Source organism: Triticum aestivum, chromosome 5A (assembly GCF_018294505.1).
Source record: "Triticum aestivum cultivar Chinese Spring chromosome 5A, IWGSC CS RefSeq v2.1, whole genome shotgun sequence".
Lineage (NCBI taxonomy): Eukaryota > Viridiplantae > Streptophyta > Magnoliopsida > Poales > Poaceae > Triticum > Triticum aestivum.
In genome coordinates this window covers 577,062,955-577,069,475 of record NC_057806.1, presented here as the reverse complement: position 1 = coordinate 577,069,475, position 6,521 = coordinate 577,062,955, and positions in this window count along the sequence as shown.

The following is a 6,521-nucleotide window of genomic DNA, read 5'->3' as shown; positions in this document are numbered from 1 at the left end:
GGTTATAAAATTTTTCAAGTATAGGTGGTGGGATGTTCACAGGACCTTGGAAACACAAGAAGAAGGTTAATTAGTAAAGGGAAACTTGCTAACCCGCATGCATGTGGATGAAACAATTATAATTACGGTGGAAGACAAACGTACCGAAACTACTAGGATGCCATGCAAAAACAGTGCCACGAGTGGTGGCAGCAAACACAAGGCCCTCGTATTGAATTGCATCACAGTACTCATCCGTGTACAGAAACTGATTTTTGAGCAATATCCATCGAGTCGAACCACGAAGGACGGCAACAAGCTTGTCGAAGATAGCAACAACTTGATAGTTGTTGTAATTCCAAGAGCGGTTGGGAACTCGACAAATTGCTATCTTCCGTAGAAGACAGTCACCATGATCGTATTTGAACGTGCGTACATTACCGGTGTGCTCAACCTCTGGGCAGTGTGCTGAGATTTTTGGAAGTGGAACCCGGTGACGAGTGTACACATTCACAAGTTCCCACTCGCAGTTGGACCCAATGTAAACAACCCAATCTCCATTTGCGCCCGCCCAAGCCTTGCCCTCGAGCGATGGCATCTTAACATCATACGTATCATTATCAAGCGGCATCAACTGGCACAGGGCGAGGCCTCCGTCGTGCCGGCGCCAGTCATCAGGGTCACGGCAAAGAAGATAGGGGAGATCAAACCGCTCCTTGACTCTTGGGTTCTTTGTAATGATGTTATTAGTTGAGTCGAGAATGGGCTTGAACGAACCTGCCATGCTAGCCGAGGTGATGACGTCGCACCGATCAATGAGTTCCTCCACCACGTCATCTTTCAGATCGGGGCAAGAATAACGGGGTCGTTTCCGGCCTGTTCCCTCCATGGAGAAGACGATCGAACAATGGCAGAAGAAAGGGTGAAGGGCTGAAGGAAAATGGAGGAGGGAGAGGAAGAGCGTGCGACAGCAGTTCCAAATCGAGAGGGAAAGGCGAAGAGTCGGTGGACGGTTGCGAGTTTGCCACGGTTCACGAAGAGGCGCCCCGGCCTACACGTCCGTTCGGAAATACTGGGCTGTGCGGGACACTCTGGCCTGTCTAGACAGCCTTTTCTTTTATGTTTACCACAGACCAGCCCAGTAGTTTTTTTTCTTTCTGAAAATGGCTAGCCCAGTTCTTTTGTGATTTGTCAAGTAAGTCGCTTTATCAGGCCTGCTGGGCTGCAAATCTTTCAAGACGAGGAGAGCTTCATTCGGCTGGCCGAGAAAATGGCCTATCAGTAATGAGAAATGGGCTGTACATTTTTAAAACACATCAAACCGGCAATTATTTTCAAATATCTTTTTTTCATTTCGAGATTTTAAATTGCATTGATTTTTATGCGTGGACAATTTATTGGATTTTATATTGATATACATTTATTTTTAAAATCAGTCTGAATGTGACTCGAAATTTCGGGATTAAAAACAGTTCAGACCGCACCGACATATGCAAAATTTCGTATAATTTTTTAACCGTGGCCACAATATGGGCTGTAATGCTAACATAAAGAATATGGGCTCCAAAAAACCCGTAAGAATTAGCAAATGGGCTGTAATTATTTGAAATAATGGCAGATGGGTTGTATGCTGTTTTCCACAGATTTGAGGCTTTCCACAGATGGCCTGTATACTGTTGGATGTCCATCCAACGGCCGTCGTGCTTCTTCAATCTCTGCTCTTCCTGCTCCAGCCGCTCAAACAAGTGCCGGCGGGACTGCCTGCTCCCTCCTCCCCGCGGCCGGCTGTGCTGCCGCGCAGGCCTCACCGCCCCACCGTACTCCCATCGCTGGCCTAGCCATCCCTCTACTCACCCACACCTGCTGTTATTCTCCGGCGACGGCAGACGAACCAGTAAACCCTCGTACAGTCGTACTCCCCTCCGCGTGGGAAACAAAAACAATGGCCGAGTCTTCCCTGCCTCCGTGTCGTTCCCTTCCTAGGCCTCGCCGTCGTCCACCGCCCTGGTGCTCTCGGCGTGGCGTGGTCAGCGTGGTCAACGACCGACATGCATCTGAAGTGGACTGTACGTGGAGAGGCTGACAGCTGGGTCCACGGCCGCACGCAAGGAAATGCCTCCTTATTACGCACAAAATAATGATTTCCTCCACCTGACATCTGGGACCCACCGAAACGGCCTCTGTATTTCGCGAAAAAAACGTTACCGCCGCTGACAGCTCGGACCCACCAGCTATATCTTCGCACGCAAGGAAGTGCCTCCTTATTACGCACAAAAAAATGAATACTCCCCCTGCTAGCTGGGACCCAGTATAGTGGGCCTACTAAGTTGACGGGGACGAAGGGCTTTGTCAACTTAGTCAATATGCACGATTCTAGCTCGACTGACCGTACGATGTCCATCCAACGGCCGTAGTGCTTCTTCAACCTCTGGTCTTCTTGCTCCAGCCGCCCAAAGCAGCGCCGGTCGTGCCGCCTGCTCCTGCCTCCCGTGGCCGGCTGTGCTGCTGCGGAGGCCTCACCGCCCCCATACTACTCCCACCGCTGGCCAGGCCATCCCTCCACTCCACTCACCCACACCCCTGTTATTCTACGGTGACGGCAGCGCAGCCGAACCAGTGAACCCTCATACTCCTCTCCGCGTGGGCATCCACTGCCGCGTCTTCCCCGGCTCCGCGTCGTCCCCTTCCTAGGCCTCACCGTCGTCCACCGCCGTGGTGCTGTCGGCGCGGCGTGGTCAATGTGGTCAACGACTGAATTCCATCGGAAGAATACTGTACGTGGAGAGGCTGACAGTTGGGTCCACGGCAGCCGCAAGGAAGTGCCTCCTTATTACGCGGAAAATAATTATTCCTCCACCTCACAGTAGGGACCCACCGGACGCCCACCAGTATATCACGAAAAAAAAGTTTGCCCCTGACTGCTGGGACCCACCCGACGGGCCACCGTATTTCACGAAAAAAACGGTCCCCCTGCTGTCAGCTCGGACCCACCGGAAGTGCCTCCTTATTACGCACAAAAAATGAATACCCTCTGCTAGCTGGGACCCACCTTAGTGGCAGGCTGACTTGTGGGCCTACTAAGTTGACGGGGACGGAAGGCTTTGTCAACTTAGTCAATATGCACGATTCTAGCTCCAGTGACCGTACGATGTCCATCCAACGGCCGTAGTGCTTCTTCAACCTCTGGTCTTCTTGCTCCAGCCGCCCAAACCAGTGCCGGTCATGCCTCGTGCTCCTGCCTCCCGTGGCCGGCTGCGATGCGGCGGAGGCCTCACCGCCCCCTACTACTCCCACCGCTGGCCAGTCCATCCCTCTACTCACCCACACCCCATGTTATTCTGCGGCGACGGCAGCCTCACACTGCAGCGAACCAGTGAACCCTCGTACTCCTCTACGCGTGGGCATCCACTGCCGCGTCTTCCCCGGGTCCGCGTCGTCCTCTTCCTGGCCTCGCTGTCTCCCACCGCCCTGGTGCTCTTGGCGCGGCGTGGTCAACATGGTCAAGGATCGGCTTCCATTGGACGTTGATTGTACGTGGAGAGGCTGACAGCTGGGTCCACGGCCGCAGCAAGGAAGTGCCTCCTTATTACGTGCAAAATAATTATTCCTCCAACTGACAGCGGGGACCCACTGGACGGGCCACCAGTATTTTGCGAAAAAAATCTTTTCCCCTGACTGTTGGGACCCACCGGACGGGCCACCGTATTTCGCGAAAAAAACGTCCCCCCCGCTGTCAGCTCGGACCCACCGGAAGTGCCTCCTTATTACGCACAAAAAAATGAATACTCCCCCGGCTAGCTGGGACCCACCTTGCTGGGAGGCTGACTTGTGGGCCTACTAAGTTGACGGGGACGAAGGGCTTTGTCAACTTAGTCAATATGAACGATTCTAGCTCCAGTGACCGTACGATGTCCATCCAACGGCCGTAGTGCTTCTTCAACCTCTGGTCTTCTTGCTCCAGCCGCCCAAAGCAGCGCCGGTCGTGCCGCATGCTCCTGCCTCCCGTGGCCGGCTGTGCTGCCGCAGAGGCCTCACCGCCCCCTACTATTCCCACCGCTGGCCAGGCCCTGCGGCGACGGCAGCCTCACACCGCAGCCGAACCAGTGAACCCTCGTAGTCCTCTCCGCGCGGGCTTCCACTGCCGCGTCGTCCCCTTCCTAGGCCTCGCCGTCGTCCACCGCCGTGGTGCTCTCCGCGCGGCGTGGTCAACGTGGTCAAGGAACGACTTCCATCGGAAGAGTACTGTACGTGGAGAGGCTGACAGCTGGGTCCACGGCCACAGCCCAGTTTTTTTGTGATTTGCCAAGTAAGTCGCTTTGTCAGGCCTGTTGGGCTGCAAATCTTTCAAGACGAGGAGAGCTTTCATTCGGCTGGCCGAGAAAATGGCCCATCAGTAATGAGAAATGGGTTGTACATTTTTAAAACACATCAAACCGGCAATTAGTTTCAAATATCTTTTTTTTCATTTCAAGATTTTAAATTACATTAATTTTTATGCGTGGAGAATTTGTTGGATTTTATATTGATATACATTTATTTTTAAAATCAGTTTGAATGTGAGTCGAAATTTCGGGATTAAAAACAGTTCGGACCGCACCGAAATATGCAAAATTTCGTATAATTTTTTAACCGTTGCCACAATATGGGCTGTAATGCTAACAAAAAGAATATGGGCTCCAAAAAAACCTTAAGAATTAGCAAATGGGCTGTAAATTATTAGAAATAATGGCAGATGGGTTGTATGCTGTTTTCCACAGATTTGAGGCTTTCCTAAAAAAAGGTTGACGCACAAGCACTGACTGTTGGATGTCCATCCAACGGCCGTCGTGCTTCTTCAATCTCTGCTCTTCCTGCTCCAGCCGCTCAAACAAGCGCCGGCGGGACTGCCTGCTCCCTCCTCCTCGCGGCCGGCTGTGCTGCCGCGCAGGCCTCACCGCCCGACCGTACTCCCATCGCTGGCCTAGCCATCCCTCTACTCACCCACACCTGCTGTTATTCTCCGGCGACGGCAGACGAACCAGTAAACCCTCGTACAGTCGTACTCCCCTCCGCGTGGGAAACAACTGCCGAGTCTTCCCTGCCTCCGTGTCGTCCCCTTCCTAGGCCTCGCCGTCGTCCACCGCCCTGGTGCTCTCGGCGCGGCGTGGTCAACGTGGTCAAGGAACGACTTCCATCGGACGTGGACTGTACGTGGAGAGGCTGACAGCTGGGTCCACGGCCGCAGCAAGGAAGTGCCTCCTTATTACGCGGAAAATAATGATTCCTCCACCTGACAGCTGGGACCCACCGGACGGGCCACTATTTCGTGAAAAAAACGTTTCCCCCTGACTGCTAGGACCCACCAGCTACATCTTCGCACGCAAGGAAGTGCGTCCGGGCAAAAAAACGATTTGCCCCCTGACTGCTGGGACCCACCAGCTACATCTTCGCAGGCAAGGAAGTGCCTGACAGTCGGGACCCACCTGGTCGAAGCATACGTAGCGTTGTCATTCTGGTCGCGAACGTGTACGTACATACTGGTCGATGTAGAGGCGCGCACGTGTAGTAGTAGAGGCGCGCACGTGTCGTAGTAGAGGTGCGCACGTAGCATGTACACGTAAGGAACAGCGGCCAGGGTGCAAGAAAGAAAATACGGCCACGTATGTGTACATACGGGCGGGGTCTCGAATGCCTACTCGCGCATACATACGGCGAGGGCTCGTGTACATGGCTGGGTCGGAACGGAGAAACAGCGTCGTCGTCGTGTTCATGGGGAGGCAACGGAATGTGTCATGTTCATGGGGAGCCAACGGAATGCTCGTGTTCATGGGGAGGCAACGGAATGCGTCGTGTTCATCGGGAGGCAACGGAACGCGTGGGAGCCAACCGGCTGGGTCGGAACGGAATGCATGGTCGTGTTCATCGGGAGGGCTTGGACGGAACAGGCAATGGAAACGAGGCCTGGCCTACTGCACAACGGAGGAAACGGACCTCCTATGTTCGGAACAGGGTCCTGTTGATTGGGAGGGGTCTGGCGTACCGCAAAACGGAGGAAACAGACCTCCTGCGGTCAAAATGGTGGTCCTGTTGATCGGGAGGGGTGTGGCGTATGGCAAAACGGACGAAACGGACTTGTGTTGGAGCGCTACGGTCGAAACAGGGGGTCCTGTTCATCGGGAGGGGTGTGGCGTACCGCAAAACGGGACTCCACGGGATACTGTTCATCTCCACCGTCGACCCCCTCCAGCCTCCACGAGCTACTGTTCATCCACCGTTGACCTCCTCCAGCCTCCACCTGTGACTGTTCATCCACGGGCTCCTGTTCATCCAACCTCCACCGCGCGCTACTCCACCGGCTACTGTTCAACCAGCCCTCTCCACGGGCTCCTGTTCAACCACCCCTCCACGGGCTATTGTTCATCCTGCCCTCCACCGTCTACTGTTCATCCTGCCCTCCATGGGATGGTCCTGTTCATCCAGCCCTCCACGGGGTCCTGTTCATCCAGCCCCAACCGGCTCGATCGATCGGGGTCCTGTTCATCCAGAGGCAACACCACGGGGTC